The sequence below is a fragment of the Terrapene carolina genome, unplaced genomic scaffold (genome assembly GCF_002925995.2).
Source record: "Terrapene carolina triunguis isolate 2854851 unplaced genomic scaffold, T_m_triunguis-2.0 Scaffold88, whole genome shotgun sequence".
NCBI classification, from domain to species: domain Eukaryota; kingdom Metazoa; phylum Chordata; order Testudines; family Emydidae; genus Terrapene; species Terrapene triunguis.
The window spans coordinates 46,530,502-46,550,714 of NW_020664439.1; positions in this window are offsets into that span (position 1 = coordinate 46,530,502).

Sequence of the window (20,213 nt, forward strand, 5' to 3'; positions counted from 1 at the left end):
AGACTCACTGGGGCCCAGGGCAGAAAACTGAAGCCCACCGCATGGGGCTGAAGACTGGGGCCCTGAGCCCCATCACCTGGGGTTGAAACTGAAGCCTGAGCAATGTAGCTGCATGGGGGCCCCTGTGGCGTGGGGCCCCAGGCAATTGCCCTGCTTGCTACCCCCTACTGCTGGCCCTGGCTTTTATATGCAGAAAACCAGTTATTGTGGCACAGGTGGGCCTTGGAGTTTGTTTGTACCATGTTGGGGCAGGGGGGAGGGGGAGGGCTCAGAAAGAAAAAGGTTGAGAACCTTTGGGCTAAGATTCCATATTTACCTGCTTCATAAGGGGGCTGGGAGGATGTGTGGGAAGTGCATTGGAAGTTCACAGACCTATGGGGAGTATCTGCCTGGGAGTCAGGAGATCTGGGTACTAGGAAGTAGAAATAGGGGGAATTTCTCTGCTTTCCCTCTACCCATGACTCATGGGGTAGGATAACTATAAAACCTTAAACGAAGCAGGTCCACCGAAGCCATGTGGGATACATGGCAGGATGTCAGACCGTTCCATATGCGGAGGGGCTAGAGAGAGAGAGACCTTAGAGCCTAATCCCCATAGTGCTGAGCATTTTAGCTCCCACGTACTTCCATAGGAATGTACAGTGCTCAGCACCTTGCAGGATTAGACTTGTAAGAAATAAACGTTAGCCACCATCTGTTAGAAATAGTCTAGACTGAGGTAGTGTCTTGGAAACAGCAAACCAATAAAAGCCGGCTTTTAAAGGTAACCCTTGGCGGGTCCTACCCATCAATGAAAGCTTGGTGAGCCCAGAAAGAAGGAGCCAACCTGCAGGGCGAACAGGAGTGCAGTGACTGTGGCAATGTTGCTGGCACAGAGGTGCCCGAGGCAAAGCAACAGGGGTTCGTTGGTTCAGGCCTAGTGCAGGAAGGCTTTATTGACACTTGTGATTTTCCACCCTCCTGAGTCACCTGGCGTGATGGTGATGCCTGGTGACGTCAACAGCAACATTACTCTGCAGAATCTTCACCCTCCTGGTCTGGGTTGCAAATCGTTTATACAACTCGCCTGCCTAATGGCATTTTCCTTTCAATTCTTTACACGCTGCCCTGGACATTTAGGTGCATATGCTCAAACCCGGGGGGCTAAAGATGGATCGAACTTTAGGCAACCCGGGTTTTAAAACGTTGGCCTAAGTGGCTTACTCCAGGCCAGAACACTGAGTCAGAGGAAGACTCTAGGAAGAGAACATTTTGACTTGCAGTTCCAGAACCCTTGGAGGAAACCATCAGGGGTTGGTTAGGCTTCAAAGGGTGAGATTCAGGTTGGAAGCCTGATAAGTCATGTGGTAATTAAGGAACAAACCATGATAATAAGTAGCTCACTTTTCCATCACACCTCCTCCTCCCAACACAGGCCTATTCCTGTTTTACTGGAAATGCAAGGCCATAATATACCTTATCGGAACTTGTTTAGTTGTTGTTGTTTTTTAGCAGCTCCACGCTACTTTCTTTTTTGAAAAAATGAATCATTTGATTATTTTTATACAAGGGGAAGTGAATGTGGCTGAAGTGGTGATGGTGTGAGATAGGACTCCTCGCTAAGGAGTCAGCCAGGAAGAGATACTCAGAGGCCTTTATATTTCCCCTTTGGCCTGTGCAAATCCAGTGTAGACACATCCAACAACCCCGTCCCGGCCAGTGTCCTCTGCAGGGCTGAAGGCAGGACCTCTGGAGTTAAAAGCATGAACCTCAACTGCTTAAGCTAAAGAAGCATGTACGCCCATGTAAAATGCACTCACAAGCATTAGGAGCAGCCCAATGAGAGAATCACAGGAAGAGATTTCTTAGCTCATTTCCCAATGACACCTCCCCCCACCCCCGTGCAGGATTGTTCCCAGCAGTACATTCCCCAGTGGGCTGTCCCGTTTAATTTTAAATGCCTCCAAAGGATGCCCAGGTTCCATGGTGGGTTAGAGCGGAGAGAAGAGAATGGAGTGGGAGGAGGGGGAGACAAGGGGCTGGGTACAGCCGAAGTCTTCGTCTGATTAAACTGGCAAGGTTGGGAACTGCTGCTGCATGCTCCATCTCGCCACGCCACAGGCCACCAGAAGGTGCCAGTAGACCCAGATCTGCAGTGCACTGTGATACCGTGGGGCCATATCCTCCCTCCTGCATGCAGCCTCAGTAACTGGGGTATGCTCGGAGGAGGAACAGGAGGGGAGAGGTAGCCACGTCCATTCTGTGCTGTGGTGGCCACCCTGCACCTGCAAGGGGAATGGCTTCCTCTGCATGCCAGGGCACAGGACTTCATCCACTGCACCCACGCCCCTTAGGCCGATTCTTTCCACACTACCTGCTGGGCCGGTGAGGCCAGCGTCAGGGGCAGGATTTGGCCCATGGGTTTCTTCCTAAACCCCTCATATGACCCCTCAAAGGTCCTGATTTTCTCTGCCTCGATTTGTCACGCGGGGGTGTTTCTTTTCTTGTGCCCGCTGTTGCTTTGGATCAGCAGCTCCTTGCAGGTGTCCCAAAGGAGGCCGGCAAACAGCCGAGCTTCTGACACTCTCTTCTTCTGAGAAGCTCACATCCTGCTTCCTTTTTTGTTTATCTTGATACAACCAGCATCATGACGACGTCTCGCGGGTACAGTGCGTGGCACCTTGCTTCCACAAGGGTCTCAAAGCCTTTGTCTAACGGGTTTAGTCATTGCTTAAATTCAGCCATCTCTGGAGTGGAGCGCCACATCAGCGCTAAACAACAGGTGAGGATAGGAGGTGAAAATGACTGTCTCCAGCTGAAGCCGCAGAGGGATTTTAAGAAAGCCAAATATATTATCCAGATTGGAGTTTGGCCATTGGGGACGTTCACACCCTGACTCTTGCAAAAGGTGCCAGGGAATCTTCGGCGACCACAAATGGACAAGACCTTAGCATTGCATCAAAGATGGTACCACTGACTGAACAGCTCCCCCTATCTCCACAGAGAGACGCTGCAAATAGTAAAAGGTCATGTGTTTCATTTTTCTGCATCACTGCTTATACTTTCCAAATGCACTGGAGTTAACTGCAGCGGGAAGTTCCCTTTAATAGTTCAGATTGAATGGCTGGGACCGTTTGTTTTTTCCAGTGTCTTGCGGCACATTGCTGCTGTGTTTTGTGTGTGCCAGGCAGCCCTTGCTTGACATCTGCCTGTACAATCTCATGTTTCCCATTCAAACCCACGCCTTTCCTTTTCAAATAATGACTAATTATTACCTTTTTTTCTAGCAGCAACGGCTCGAAACTTCTGATCTCCTCGTGAAAGCACAGCCCCTTCAGCAAAGGGGGTGTCTTCTGCATAACTTGTCCATGAGTTACCAAAGCACAGAGAGTATGCACTACAATAGACCAGTGGTCTCCAAACTTTTTTGATTGTGCACCGCTATCAGTAAAAAATTTTTGAGCATGCACCCCCTGCTGCGCCGGCTCTACCATTTTTGCCGAAGCAAAAAAAAAGCCGCTCGGACTCCCGCCCGAACTGCCGAAGCAAAAAAAAAAAAGCAAAAAAGCACTCCTCCTGCTGCGCACCCCCAAAGATCCTCTTGTGCACTCCCTGGGGTGCACGCACCCCACTTTGGAGACCACTGGAATAGACTACCAAAGGAGTTTGTGGAATCCCCATCATTGGAGGCTTTTAAGAACAGGTTGGACAAACACCTGTCAGGGATGGTCTAGATTTACTTGGTCCAGCTCAGCGCAGGAGGCTGGACTTTTCAGGGTACCTTCCAGCCCTACCATTTCTATGGTTCTATGTCTGAAAACATATTGTAATGAACTGGCTAGCCCCAGTGCCCCCTATTGCATAGACTCAGAACTGCTCCTTTCTAGGCAATGGGTTTTATACTGCTGACCCCTATAGATATTTCCCCCCTAGCTCATGAGAATGGGTATATGGTGGGGCTAAGCAGACAGCGTTGCTTGGAGCAGGGGATCTGATTTCTCGTACTGCTGACGTATTCCCTCTGTGGCTGTGATTTGCAGCATGGTGACAGCCTTGATGCTCCTACTTGCCCATGGATTGCTCTCAAGTCGATCCCTCCAAAAACACCCACCTGGGATTTTACCAACCTTTTCAGAAAGGTCAGTTTGGGGCTAAGCACACGCCAGAGATAGGCCCAAAGGAATTATTCTTGACTTTGTAGTTTGTCTAGACCAATCTGAAATGTCCCGGGCGACAGAGTTAGTTACCACTTCCTTAGGGAGACGAGGCCACAGTCAAACAGATCTCGCTGCCAGGCTGGTTCTTGCTTTCAGAGGGGTAACAAACCGATTATAGTGGTTGTGCCTACAAGCACTGCTCGCTCACTGCACCCCGTTGTGCTAGGTCAGTAGTTCTCAGCCAGGGGTACGTGTACCCCTGGGGGTACACAGAAGTCTTCCAGGGGGCACATCAACTTATCTAGATATTTGCCCAGTTTTACAACAGGCTCCATAAAAAGCACTGGCCAAGTTGGTACAAAGTAAAATTTCATACAGACAATGACTTGTTTATATGGCTCTATGTACCATACACTGAAATGTACGGACAATATTTATATTCCAATTGATTTGTTTTATTATATAGGGTAAAAAGGAGACAGTCAGCCATTTTTCAGCACTAGTGTGCTGTAACTCTCTTGTGTTTTTATGTCTGATTTTGTAAGCAAGTAGTTTCTAAGTGATGTGAAACTCAGGGGTACGCGAGACAAATCAGAGCTCTGAAAGGGGTACAGACGTCTGGAAAGGTCAGAAGCACCGGGCTAGAAGCTGTACAAATGCCTAACACCACAATACCTGCCCCAAGGAACCTGGCCTCCACCATGGAGCAATCACACCATTGCTGAGAAGTGGTGCTAGGTTTCTGAGCACAGGCCCCTGTGACACAGTTTCTGGCAGCACCACGATTAAACCCACTGGGCCTGCCTTCCTCGGGCTCTGTTGTCACAGCGAGGCCACCTTCCCTCATACATACAGACCACACACTACGCATCTGAAACCCTTTCAATCACCGCAAACCGAGGAGAGGAAGCAGCCTACCCTGAGCTTGCACTCATCAGAACCTCAGGAACCTTCGCTTTGCAGGAGGGATTGGACAGTTATAGCCTCAATAACGCTAGAGGAAGGATCTTGTTAGGGCCCAATCCTACAAGCCTGCTCACACAAGTGGGTCTTCCAGGAGTGGTCTAGTTAATTGCCTAATAAAGCTTCCAGGGTAGGGCCCTTATTCTGGAACATATGATAGGTGCAGATAAAGGATGCCCAGCATTTGTGAATAAACTTGGATGGTAGGAGATGGTGGGAGGGTTGTCAAGCTAGATTTGAGGCCCTGTGGTCCTGCCCTGCAGAGACATTAAAGATCCCGGTGTAATTTTTATGTGCTGGAAGCTTGCCTTGCTCTCCTGTCCCTTATCCCATTGTGCACTGTGATCCAACCGAGCGCCCAGCTGCTGCTCTCTCCTCCAGAGGTGGCTGCATTTCAGTGGTGAAGTGACCCCAGAAGCCAAATCCTGATCATTTTACCCACACAGGCAGCCCCACAGACATCAACGAGAGGGAGAAGTCCCTGTCCGTATTCCCATGAGTCAGGGGAGAAGGAACAGGCCTACAGAGTTTGTGCAGCGCCTCAGGGTCCTGCAGGCCAGAGAAAGGTTGAAAAGGGCTTCCAGCAGGAAGGCTGGTTTGGGGGTTAACACTGGATGGGAACTAAGGAGGGCTGTGGCTCTGCCACAGACGCCCATTGTGACCTTGGGTACGTCACTTAAGGTGTGGCTACAAGAGCTCGGAGTGAGTCTCCCAGCCCAAGTAGACAGTCTCGTGCTAGCATGTTAAAAATGGCAGAGTGAACGTTGCAGCTTGGGTGGGGACTTGGGCTAGTCACCCAAGCTCAGACCCCGAGGGTCCTGGGGCTAGCCCGAGCTGCAGTGCAAGCTGCCACGTCCACACTGTTATTTCTGGCGCTCTAGCTTGAGCCCTCTAGTGCACGTCTGTCCCGCCGGGTAGGGAGGGTCGCTCGCAGTTGCAGCCTGGACATACCCAGCGTGTCTTGGGGATGGGTCTCTGTTACCCGTCTGTCAAATGGAGCTAATAATCTCTCCTTTGTGTGGCTTGTCGATGTAGACTGCCAGCTCTCGGGGGAAAGGATTGTCTCTAATGTGCAGCCCCCTGGCCCGCTGGAGCTCAGTCTGGGTTGTCACCTCTAGGTGCAATTGCAGGACAAATGATAACGAACTAGTACTATAGCTGTCCTGCAGATTCATTGCTGGGTGAAGACAATAAGCAGTTTAATTCATTAGCACTCCCCTGATTTTTGTCATACAAAATTGCTTTGTGTATTTGGTGTTTACTCCTTTCAAATACAAAAATGCCCCCTGGCTCCTGCCGCTCCTTACTCTCAGCTGTGCTCCGAGCAGCCTGGCCCTCTTTCCCGCAAGGTCCGCTGTGCTTCATGCAAATTAGCGGCACAAACCCTCCTAATTTCTGAGAAATATTTGAAAAGCACCAAGCATGCTGTGCCTTTATTTGCAAACACTATTAACCATTTCCTGTTCCTGCCCCAGCCAGCCACTGCTGTTGCCATCTGATCAAATGTGCATTCAGTGGCTCCAATGTAAACGGAAAAAAAGATGCGCAGAGGGCTGCAGATTTCTGTTTCTGAAACTTACAATCCCTAAGTCCTTCTGTGCCCTCCCGGGGAGCTAAATGGAATGCAGAAGCGGCTGTCGTCATTGGGGCTACTCTGTACCCCAAGGCCCCAGGGTACCGCGTCTTGGAGACAAGCCCCGGTGGGTCCTAATAACCACTCAGGTTTATAGATGGGCTGGCAGGAAAGGATGCAGGTGCCATAGGTACAGAGTCTTAAAGAGTTACAGAGTTAAAGAGCTCCCCCATGAGTGCAGGGTGATGTCCAGCAATCGCAGCCTAGTCCATAGGCCGCTCTGTGCGCCACTCCCAAGGGCTTCTCTCCAGTTCCCTGATGCCAGGCGGCTCCCTCTCCCAGAGAGCCTAGCCACTTCCTGGTTCAGGACCTTTTCCTTTCCCTGGCCAGGGGAAGGGAAAGTACAGTGGGGAGAGGGCTGATGTGATCCCCTGCTTTGCAGATCCACTACATGGGCCTTCAAATTCCAGCTGTGACCAAGAACGTCTGGGGTGTGACGAAGGCTGCATTTTTGTTGGTCTCCCAAGAGTCCCCGATTTTGATGTTCCTTAAAAAATATCCGTGACATTTTTAGCCACTCTGGGCCTGATGCCAAGCCCGTGGAAATGACGGCAGAGGGACCCGCTCACAACAAGGGGACTGTGAGCTTTGCATACAGGCAATGGGGTGCAACAGTACGCGTTGAACAATTTCACAGAGAGCCTAGGACCTGCTCCAACTCCCAGTGGCCTCAGTCGGAGTCTTCCCTGGGAGTTGCATGAGGGGGGATCGGGTGCCCTGAAGCCCTTGCATGTTTAACACTTTCCTTGCTGGAGGGGACTGAAGAACAGCAGGCACTCACTCTCCTAATGACAGCTAGGTCACAATAGGTGGGTGGGGTCCCCAGATTAGTACAGAAATACTACATCCTCATCAGAATTATTATAGAATCATAGTAGTGTCATTATAGCTATTTATCTATTTGTATGTTTGAACTGGTAGAGATTGTTCACAGTTTTTGTTGCTGAAAAATGGCCTTTTTTGGTACCAAAAAAAAAAGTTCATTTTCTGTCATTTTTTGATGAAAGCTGAATTTTTTTTTCATTTTTTGCTTCCCTCCTTTCTCCTCCTTTTTCTCTCCCCCCTCTTTTTCCTTTTTTACCATCTTTCAGAGTCCAAGTGAAAACAAGGAGAGAAATAATGGGAAGGGGAACGGGGGTGGGGGGAGAAGAACTTATAACTTAAAATGTTCTGTACTGAAAAGTTTTGTTAAAAAAAACTATGGAAATGTTGGAAAAGTTCTTTTTGAAAACTTCAAACTAAACTTTGCAAAAACTTTGGTTTGATTTTTTGACCAGCTCTATTCTTTCTTTCCTTTCTATGCTTTATACTGTGCCCACCCTTGTAATCTCTTTGTGCCTTACTGTTACCACAGGATTCCAGCAAAAAAAGGCCATGGTTGTGGCTTAGGAAGAACTTTCTGCTTAGCCAATTTGTAGTTATCCAAATGTAGCAAAAATCATGTTTTTCACCCGTTTTTGGTTGCGACTGTTTCAGAATGGAAGAGTTGGTAAGGCAAATTCTGATCTCAGAGGCGGTGGCGTAAAACCTGGAGTGAGTCCTTTGAGCTGGTTGTTTTAAGCTGGTGATTCATGGTGCAGTGGTGATGTACAGAAGGACTCAAATCACCTTTTAAAAATACATATTAAAAATGTAAAACAACAATCATGCCTATCCAGACATTTGGTCATGCACCAACTGGCTATTTCTTCCTCTTAGAGCGAGATTACCTAATAAGGAAAGTTTGCCAGAAGTTCAGTGGGGTTTGAGCAGTTTCTGTTATGTACTGAATAGATGTGACATTACCAAAAATGTCAGGTATTTCTGAAAGGGAAAATAATGACATCTGGGTGATAGTTATCAAAGCACTTTTAGAATAATACCTGGCTATTTGTGCTCTATTTGCAAGGCTAGCAGTTACCACATTAGTCATGTAGGCGTTTGTTTATAGCTCACGTGGATTGATTAAATACAGCTCCTTCTGCGGACGGCTGCAAAGCTGCTAGATGCAAACATGGAGCTGTATTAGGGTCAGGTGCAGCCAATACTCATGCACACCGGCCGCTTGGCTTCTGCTCCAAAACCCTTCTGGATGTGGGATCTGGACGCTGCACAGGGTACTGCGCATGGCCAGGCTGCCCTAGGCAGTGTGTGGCGCTGTCCTTTTCCCATTGGGGTTTGCAAGAGAGGGAGGCAAAAAACAATGGAAGACGCGTGCTGATTACATTGCACTTCGGGCCCTGCCCCTATAAAGTGGGGACAATAATACTTGCCTGTCTCCTGGTGGCGGCAGCCGAACGGCTAAATTTCAAAATGCCTATGAAGCACGTTGGGTGGGTGCTAGAGAAGGGGAAAAGGGTGTAAGAAGCCCATGGCCATGAAGGATCTTCATGGTGGCCCCTGTGCTGGACCCTTTGGCCACGGAGCATTTCACGGAAATGGTGAGGATAGAACCCAGACCTTCTTTTTCCAAAAGCGCAGGCCACTGCCCCTTGAGCAGAAGGAGAATCCCTTTCGCCACTATAAGGCCTATGACACACAGCTGAGCTGTTCTGATTCCATCTAGTAGAGTGGAGCGATAGCTCGTGGTCTGATCCCAAGCCCACTGAAGTCTTTCCATTGATGACAGTGAGCTCGGGATAGGCCCGGAGTCACCAGCCAGTTTATCGTATGATATTATTGCTAACGGAAACATGTTTTGTAGTGAAGGCGCTTTTTATTCTCTTGCAAACATACTCAGCCCCCTCGCCCCTTGCTCGCCCCCTCAGCCCCGTGGCCATGCCTGTTGCTGTTCCAGCCCACCGAGCTCCATCTTATTTGTTAAAACTAAAAGGGGAAAGATGTTCTTCTGATAGGGTTCCGGTTTTCGACCAGAAGACCCAGCTGAAAAAGGACCCTGGCGGCTCTGGTCAGCACCGGGCCGTTAAAAGTCCGGTCGGTGGTGCTGCAGGGCTAAGGCAGGCTAGTCTTTACCTGTCCTGGCACCGCACTGCGCCCCGGAAGTGACCAGCTTCCTTTTGTGGATGAAAAAGGAAACATTTTACGCTGGAAAAAGAGTTGATATGTGTCTGGATTTGTCCTGGACAACCTGCTTGTCTTTTCTATTCAAATGATTTCCCACAAAGCTCGGCGTAGAAGTTACTTATTTTTTCCGTAAAAATGCCTATAATTTTGGCTGCAGATAAGTATGACACTGTGATGAAGAAAGGCCCTGGCCATTCAATTAATTGCTCGTTAAAGACTCTGAAGACATGGTGTACATACCAGGGCACATCAGCTGCATTTCTAAACAAACAGCAGCCTGCTACACAAACCATACAGATTCTTCTCTACAAGTAATTGTTGCCCTGGCATCTAGGGCCACAGGAAATAAAATCGAAACACAGGTAACGGCCCAGAGCATGAATTTTGCCTGAGTCAAATGGAATCCTCACGTCAAAATTTCTGAGTTCTGGTCTAAATTTAGAAGCTGTTAAGTTTTGAGTGGATACAGCAGTTTCCTCACCCCAGCCGAAAACAATTCCCTTGCTCCTTATTTTTAGAACATGTGCTGGAAAGTTTGAGCAATCGTGCTACGGTTTGAATCAGACTCAGACGTTCAGTGCATAGCTATAATGTCATAATGTGGGCACGCTGCAGTATATAGAGATGAGCCCTATCGGAGAGACAATGTAACGATTTGTACTTCTGGAGCATCTTGCATCTACAGATACCCACGCACTAATTAACCCTCACCACCTCCATTGGATGCAGGAGGTTATTACCTCCATTTTACTGATGGTGAAACTGAGGCACAGAGCGATCACACACTAAGTCTGAGGAATAGAACCAGGTCGCCTAACTCCCAATCCTGGGCTTTGACCATGAGACTGTCTTACCTCTGATATTTAATTACTAGAACTGGTTGAATTATTTGTTGTGAATAAGTTGTTGGACACAGTTAGCCTTCTGTTTGATTGCCAAATATTCACGAACAGGTCCTGATTATGCAAATGTCTTTGTTATCCATAAATGTCCATTACCTTGTTTGGTTCCACAATACCTGCGCTATGGAATGTTTGTGAACTTCAACTGGTTCGTTATTCCTGCTGTGTGACTGGTCCCTTACGTCACATGGTATTGCTTCTAGGTTCCGGATTGGATGGTGCAAACTTTTAAACAGGAAACTAACAAATAGTGAACAGCACACACTCCTGTTCACATGCAGATGTGAGTGTCTGTTAGGGGTGCCAACTTTCTACTTGCACAAAACTGAACACCTTTGCTCCCCCCGCCCAGCCCCTCCTCCGAGGCCTCGCCCCTGCCCCGCCCCTTCTCTGAGGCCCCACCCCCACTCACACCATCCCCCTTCCCTCTGTCACTCGCTCTCCCCACCCTCACTCACTCGCTCATTTTCACCCGGCTGGCTCAGGGGGTTAGGCTGTGGGAGGGGGTGAGGGCTCCGGCTGGGGGTGCGGATTCCAGGGTGGGGCCAGAAATGAGGTGTTCAGGGTGCGGGAGGTGGCTCTGGGCTGAGGCAGGGGGTTGAGATGCAAGAGGGGGTACAGGCTCTGGGCTGGGGGTGCGGGTTCTGGGGTGGGGCCAGAAATGGGTTCAGAGTGCGGGAGGGGGCTCTGGCTGGGGATGCAGACTCTGGGGTGGGCCTGGGAATGAGGGGTTTGGGGTGTAGGAGGGTGCTCCGGGCTGGGACCGAGGGGTTCGGAGGGTGAGAGGGGGATCAGGGCTGGGGAAGGGGTGCGGGGGGGTGTCAGGGTTGCAGGCTCCGGGGGCGCTTACTTCAAGCAGCTCCCGGAAGCAGCAGCATGTCCCCTCTCCGGCTCCTAAGCAGAGGCACGGCCAGGCGGCTCTGCACGCTGCCCCATCCGCAGGCGCCGCCCCCCCCAGCTCCCATTGGCCGCGGTTCCCGGGGAATTCCCCGGGAGAGCCCTGCTCCAGCCAACCTGCTTCTTGGAGCGCTCCCCCTCAACTGAGCTCTTTCAGCCTTTATAGGAATGACCTGATCCCTTCCCAGCTGGGTCTGATAAGCCTACCAGGCCCAAACACTTGTTCTTAAAGGGGCCTGTAGAGAGGTTAGCTGGGGGCTTGTCCCTCTCCGGGGTGGCGGGGAACCACACCGCCTCACTACGCACTGTTGATGTCTTGGGGGAATTAGTCCGGCCGCGGGAGTCTCCCTCAGCGGCCCGTATGGAAGCAGAAATAAGCACAGTAAGCCCGGGCCCTAGGTCAGCGTGGGCAACAATGAGGCAGGCGCTCAGGCCCTCAGGCAGGGGCAGAGCAGTAGCAGTGCAAACAGTAGCAATAAGCGCAGGCCTCCAAGGGGCCTGGGAGAGGGGGAGACGATCACCCAAGAGTGGGGTGGCAGGGGGGGACGCAGGCCCTCCCACTCCACTGCGTCCCAGCCCGGGGCCCTAGCAGCGGTAGACGACTCGCTGCTGTGTCAGGGGGGATCCCGGCCGCAACACACTGACGTGGGCTCTGGCAGTGCTGCGGCCAGACTAGGGTCGGCTGCCCCCGGGCTACTTCCAGACGCCCCCTCTTGTAGTACCTGGGTTGCGGTGGTGTCCTCCGGGGGGTCCAGCACCATGGGTTCCTCGGGGTAGCTGGCATGGGGCAGGCTTGGCAACTCCTCCGGGTAGCGGGCGCAGGGCAGGTCGGGCCAGTCCTTGGGTGCACTGTGGGCCGCGGGGGTTTCCCAGTTGCAGGCTGGGCCGGAGGCGTCTGGCCTCCCTGGCGGCTGTCTCTCAAGTGAGTTCTGAGGCCGAGCCTTTATACTTCCGGGGCACCGCCTGACCCTCTGAGGGGCGGGCTCAGAGCTCCCTAGCTCCGCCCACCCCGGTGTCCGGAAGGTCTCGTCCCTCTCCGGGGCGGCGGGGAATCACACCGCCTCACTACAGGGCCCTACCTCAGAACAGGGCTGGCAGCCTTAAAAGGGGAAGACCACCCATTACACCAACCCTTGAAATGCAGCCACCTCTGGGGTGGAATGTTGCAGTCATATTGCACCAGCATCCCTCTAGGACTGATTTTAGAAGTGGGAGAGTGAAGAAGGGGTTTTTTGAGGTTGCCCATCATCATGAAATCTGGGCTGCCAGAACGAGTCAAAAGTTTGAATGGGAGGCCCAGTGGTGTGGATTGGTTTGGCCCAGGCGGGCTTGGGGGCCCTGGCAGAGCTCAGGCGTTCCACACTCACCCTGCAGTGACAGCTGCTGCAGCTCCAGTCCTGCATAGCTGGCAGGGCTCTGATCCCACTCTGGGCATTGTGACCTGATGCACAGGGCTGTAGTTCCACTCAGGTTTGGCCCATCCACTCCTCTATCTTGATGACTGGGGGGGGGGAAGGGGAGAGGAGGGAGGCTGACAACATTCTCTGTTACTCACACACTCTAGGGGCACCCACCTTTACCCTTCTATGGGCTCAGGGCGTAACCTTACACTCTGCGGGTTTGCGGGGTCTTTTACCAGTGAAAGAGCCTTACACAGTAGTATCCTTCTTAACCTCTATTTATTACCAAAACAAAAGAATGCATATGCTAATCATACAATGCTCACTACTCCCAGTCTCAATAAGACAGATGAACTTTTCTTGATGGCCAGTCAGGATCAGATCATCTGGGGGACAGTCCTGCAGGGTGTCATTGGCAGAGCGTTGAGGACCCCAGATTATATTATTATGGAAATCCATCAACTTCATGAAAAAACTCGTACAGATACAGACAGACATCATCTTCCTTTCCAAACGCAAACAGATGGACATCATATCAAAAGGACTAAAGGTAAAACATCCATTACAATCTACATATCACACAGACTATGCTGAGAGACTGTGCCACACACTCTCAAAGAAACTGCGAAGCCACCTGATCAGCATTCTATATAGCAAACAGGGAAAGATTAAGAATGAGCTCTCAAAACTGGATACTCTCATAAAAAAACCAACCTTCCACACAAACTTCCTCATGGATAGACTTTACAAAAACTAGACAAGCCATTTACAACACAAACTTTGCCTCTCTACAAAGGAAAAAGGACACTAAACTATCTAAACTGCTACATGCCACAAGGAGCCACAACAGTAGTTCCCTTAACCCACCCAACAATATTGTTAATCTTTCCAGCTATACTCTTAGCCCAGCAGAAGAGTCTGTCCTATCTCGGGGCCTCTCCTTTTGTCCCTCCAGACCCACGAACATGATACAGTTCTGCGGTGACCTAGAATCCTACTTTTGACATCTCCGACTCAAAGAATATTTCCAACATACCTCTGAACAGCATACTAACCCACAGAATCCTCCCTACCAGCACTACAAAAAAAAGGATTCTGCGTGGACTCCTCCGGACGGTCGAAACAACAGACTGGACTTCTACATAGAGTGCTTCCGTCAACGTGCAAAGGATGAAATTGTGGAAAAGCAACATCACTTGCCCCATAACCTCAGCCGTGCAGAACACAACGCCATCTACAGCGTCAGAAACAACTCTGACATCATAATCAAAAAGGCTGACAAAGGAGGTGCTGTCGTCATCATGAACAAATTGGAATATGACCAAGAGGCTGCTAGACAGCTCTCTAACACCACATTCTACAGGCCATTATTCTCTGATCCCACTGAGGATTACCTAAAGAAACTACACCATCTGTTAAAATAACTCCCTGACAAAGCACAGGAACAAATCTGTACAGACACATGCCTAGAACCCCGACCAGGAGTATTCTATTTGCTACCCAAGATCCATAAACCTGGAAATCCTGGATGCCCCATCATCTCAGGCATTGGCACCCTAACATCAGGTTTGTCTGGCTATGTGGACTCTCTCCTCAGGTCCTATGCTACCAGCACTCCCAGCTATCTTCGAGACACCACTGACTTCCTGAGGAAACTACAATCCTTCGGTGATCTCCCAGAAAACACTATACTGGCCACTATGGATGTAGAAGCCCTCTACACCAATATTCCACACAAAGATGGACTACAAGCTATCAGGAACAGTATCCCCGATAATGTCACAGCTAACCTGGTGGCTGAACTTTGTGACTTTGTCCTCACCCACAACTATTTCACATTTGGGGACAATATATACCTTCAAGTCAGCGGCACTGCTATGGGTACCCGCATGGCCCCACAGTATGCCAACATTTTCATGGCTGACTTAGAACAACGCTTCCTTAGCTCTTGTCCCCTAACGCCCCTACTCTAGTTACGCTACATTGATGACATCTTCATCATCTGGACCCATGGAAAAGAAGCCCTTGAGGAATTCCACCATGATTTCAATAATTTCCATCCCACCATCAACCTCAGCCTAGATCAATCCACACAAGCGGTCCATTTCCTGGACACTACTGTGCTAATAAGCGATGGTCACATAAATACCACCCTATACCGGAAACCTACTGACAGCTATACTTACCTACATGCCTCCAGCTTCCATCCAGGACACACCACAAGATCCATTGTCTACAGCCAAGCTCTAAGATACAACCGCATTTGCTCCAATCCCTCAGAGAGAGACAAGCACCTACAAGATCTCTATCAAGCATTCTTAAAACTACAATACCCACCTGCTGAAGTGAAAAAACAGATTGACAGAGCCAGACGAGTACCCAGAAGTCACCTCCTACAAGACAGGCCCAACAAAGAAAATAACAGAACACCACTAGCTGTCACCTTCAGCCCCCAACTAAAACCTCTCCAGCGCATCATCAAAGATCTACAACCTATCCTGAAAGATGATCCCTCACTCTCACAGATCTTGGGAGACAAACCTGTCCTCGCTTACAGACAACCCCCCAACCTGAAGCAAATACTCAACAGCAACCACACACCACTGAACAAAAACACTAACCCAGGAACCTATTCTTGCAACAAAGCCCGATGCCAACTCTGCCCACATATCTATTCTAGTGACATCATCATAGGACCTAATCACATCAGCCATGCCATCAGGGGTTTGTTCACCTGCACATCTACCAATGTGATATATGCCATCATGTGCCAGCAATGCCCCTCTGCCATGTACATTGGCCGAACCGGACAGTCTCTAAGCAAAAGAATTAATGGACACAAATCTGACATCAGGAATCATAACATTCAAAAACCAGTAGGAGAACACTTCAACCTGTCTGGTCATTCAATGACAGACCTGCGGGTGGCAATTTTGCAACAGAAAACCTTCAAAAACAGACTCCAATGAGAAACTGCTGAGCTTGAATTGATATGCAACTTAGATACAATCAATTTAGGTTTGAATAAAGACTGGGAATGGCTGAGCCATTACAAACATTGAATCTATCTCCCCATGTAAGTACTCTCACACTTCTTATCAAACTGTCTGTACTGGGCTATCTTGATTATCACTTCAAAAGTTTTTTTTCTCTTACTTAATTGGCCTCTCAGAGTTGGTAAGACAACTCACACCTTTTCATGCTCTCTGTATGTGTATATATATCTCCTCAATGTATGTTCCATTCTATGCATCCGAAGAAGTGGGCTGTAGCCCTTGAAAGTTTATGCTCAAATAAATTTGTTAGTCTCTAAGGTGCCACAAGTACTCCTGTTCTTTTTTCCAGATTATATAGTGAAACTTGAGCCTTGCTTAGTTTAACCAATCATTTTACTAAAATATTGCTAACCAATCCTAACATATAGTAACAAAATTCTCTAACCAATCATACCCCACCACCTTAATTATTTTACACCTAGCAAAATGAATTATGTAACAGACAGAAACAATCAGAGAACCAGACAGAGACCATACAGATAAACAATAGAGAAGTGGGGACCATAATGCCAAAACAATAAAGAAATGAGGATTTCACAACCACTGATAAGTGATTTCTTGCCAGACAGGATGCTCTCAAACTAAGTTTTCTTTAACCATCTTAAGATCTGTTTCTTTATCTGGTGATGGTGGGTGCTATTAGAACAGAAGCCTTCTTAACAGCCCAATATTACATTGTGCCAGGTTGCAATGGCCACACACACAAATTTGGGCTGGGGGCCAGGCCAAACCTGAGTGGCGCTGTGACCCCGGAGGTCACAACGCTGCGGGGGGCGGGGGAGCTGAGTTCAGCTAGCCCTGCGGGACAGAAGCTGCAGGAACCGGGGCTATGGTGTACTAAGCACGGTGTACTTAGTTAGTACTTATTATGTTAATGTGTATATTATAGATCATGGGTAAACCATATTTAATAACTCAGGTGTTTTGCACTAAAGCTATTTGCTGGATTGCGACAGGCCATCCAGGTTTACAAATGAGTCCTGAAGGTTGAGAGCCCCTGTAGTAGAGCTCCAGGAGGATTTTAGGGAAGCAGAATATAGTTACCCCAATTAAGAACTAGCCAGTGCCCCAGGCTAGCACTTCTGCTCTGTGGTAAAACACAGTGGGCCGTGAATGGCTGCAGAGTTGCAGTTAACATCTCCCCCAGATGGGGGCACAAGAAAAGCAGAAAAGTCTCAGATCGGGTTTGACATTTCAAGCCCTTTTTTGGCCTCTTTCCCCCCAAACTCAGCGGCTGATGCAGCGCCTCCCCCCACAGACACACACGCTCACGTGCGATCAAAGGCCTCGCATTTAGTACAATCAGACTTTTTTTCCACAGCTGGTAAAATCTAATCGAACAAGGCCGGTTAGAGTGGGCAGCAGCCGCACGGGGTAGAATGCAGCCGAAAGCTGGTGCCCCGGGGAGCCTGGCCTCTGTGATATTTCAGACGTTTCTACCTTGCGCCAAAGGAAGATGCCCTTGTTGTGGCATTCTTTGCCATGCGTGCAGGAACAGAAGACAAGGGAAAAATCAAACCGACCAGCAAGTGTTGCCAAACCACTGGAAAGCTGCTGCTGGGGTGTTGCTGTGTGACTGCACTGGGGCAGGAGAGAAGGCAGGGGAATATCTGAGGGGTTTGTGGAGGGGCAGCGCTGCAGAGTCGGGGGGGGGGCAGGCAGAATGGGGTGCTGGAGAGACCTGTGAAGGGGCAACAGTTGCTGGAATCTTCAAGCGAGTGCGCTAGGAGCAGGGCCAGATTAACCCATCCCTGGGCTCTAGGCAGACATACACTTCTCCCTGCCCCACACACCCCATAGCGGCGGCTCCTGTCCCATGGGGCTGGGCCCGGCTCCCTTCTCTGGGGGTTGTGACCTGGTGCATAGGGTTCCAGCCATGCTTAGCTTTTGGCAGTTCATCTGCATGGGAGTGAGGCAGGCCATACCCGTCACTAAGAACTTGCGCATTGTCCACATTTGGGACCAATTTTCAAGTGTTCATAAAAACCCCAAGCCCCAAACCCCTAGAAGTAAAACAGGCTGGATTTTTGATGGACACTTGAAACCTTCCAACTCGCTTAGATAGATGCTAGAGAGAAGGAGCCTCTTTTTTAAGGTTATGGTGAGGCCAAACATCTCCAAAGAACGCTCTTTCTTGTGAGATTTTGGCCCAAGCTGGCAGAAATCTCACAAGCTCACCTGAGTGCGCCCGATTTCCGCTGCAGATGGTGACTGACATTTCAAGAAAGCAGAACGCAAGATTTCCTTGCCATTAAGTTCTGTCTCAGAACGCTAGCCCAGATCCAGCCTCGGGTCTAAACCCAGAGCCCTAGTGTAATGGGTTTCCCTTCGCCGCACGTGCGCATCCTCCTGGCCAGGTATCGAGGGAATCTGCCTGGTCTGACGCCCGCTTCGGTCTCTCGTTTGTGCTGCATCCCTGTTCACGCCCCGGGAGCTGCAGTGCCCCCGGCTGGTGGCTTGGCCCTCCAGCCAGGTCACCATAGGTTTTCCCCTTCCGGGGTTTCAAAGTCTCACTGGACTGGACTGGCTGTGCAGGTATCATTCCTGGCAGTCCTCTAATTCAAGGCTACACCACTTTGTCAGTGGCTGCTAGGGGGAACCACGGCCTGGCCACCAGGGGTGGCTCGAGGCACCAGAGTGGCAAGCCGCGGGAGGCGGCCTGCCGGTCGCTGTGAGGGCGGCAGACAGGCAGTCTTCGGCGGAATGCCTGCGGAAGGTCCGCCGGTCCCGCGGCTTCGGCGGCAATTCGGTGGCGGGTACGCCGAAGGCGCGGGACCGGCAGATCACCCGCAGAAACGCTGCTGAATCCACGTGACCAGTGGACCGCCTGCAGGCGTGCCGCCAAAGGCCACCTGACTGCCGTGCTTGTGGCAGCAAAAAAGATAGAGTCGTCCCTGATGCCCACTACTCTGGGTTCCAGCCCAGGGACCCTACGCTCCACAGCCAAGGTGTGCTCCATCCCAAACCTTGCTGCTGTGTCCCTGGACTGCTTCCTACTATTCTCTATCACATTTCCTTATCCATCACCTCTATGCATCCGAAGAAGTGAGGTTTTTACCCACGAAAGCTTATGCCCAAATAAATCTGTTAGTCTTTAAGGTGCCACCAGACTCCTTGTTGTTTGTGTTGATATCTAGGTGAGTTGATGTACCCCTGGGAAGAGCTCTGCGTACCCCCAGGAGTACGCGTACCCCTGATTGACAGCCACTGATCTAGACCACCCTGCTGCTGGATTTGAATGCTGTCACTGAGCTACCCACAACAGCCCGGTTCATTTCTGCAAGCACGGAAATTTATCAGATTACAATGACAAACAAGAACAAATCACGAATTTCCCCCCGAGACTCTCTAAAGGTAATGAGATTCCATTCAAGAGATGCAGGAAGAACCATAGAACGGGGCGGTTTCATCATAGTTGATTTCCTATGCAAATGTTAGTCAGCAGAGCAGACACATAGAAGCAAAGTGGGTCAAGGTGGAAAAGACCCATGTGCTATAGATCATCTATCTAATCATCTGACATAGGTTTTTCTATGGCCCCTCGCACTGTGGTATCTAATTGCCCTCTAGCCCTCTTCCTTGCCAAACTGGCTTTAAGATTTCCTGTATACAGTTCCCTTGTGTGTGGGGGAAGCACCTTCTGGATATAACATTTATCTTTAATCCTCTTCATTTTAGACAGTTATAGTCTGGGAGATGGGATGGCTGAAAAATCTACCATCATCATCTACTTCAAGCTCTTGAGTGTGGGCACAAGCTGGTACTCTTGTTGGCAGTCTCAGGTCATAAAGATCTCTCTCTCTCTCTCTTTGTCTCTCTCTCTCTCCCTGGATAACTCAGCGGATTGATAATGGCCTGTGAATTGTAGGTCTGAATCCAGGCTAGGTGGGTGATGAATCAAAATGGATGCCATCTAATGGCTGTTCGGCCTTCATGAACTGAGTTTGGTGGCCTCACTCCAGTTCCCCGTCGATAAGTGTCCCCATCTCAAGCCATTGGCACTAGCTAATGCCCCGGTTGGGAATCTCAGCTGAGAAGCCAAGGAGCAAATGGAGACCGTGGGGACCGAGAGACCCTTTCCACCGCTAGAGGTGACCACTTAAGGGCAAAGGCTGAGGGGACCTGGTGGGGGCTTAGGGGAAGTGTGATGTACTTGCTGTCTGGATAAAAAGAGGAGTCCCGTCTCTGGGGCTGTCAGGCCGGGAGCTGTCACCAGCCCTATA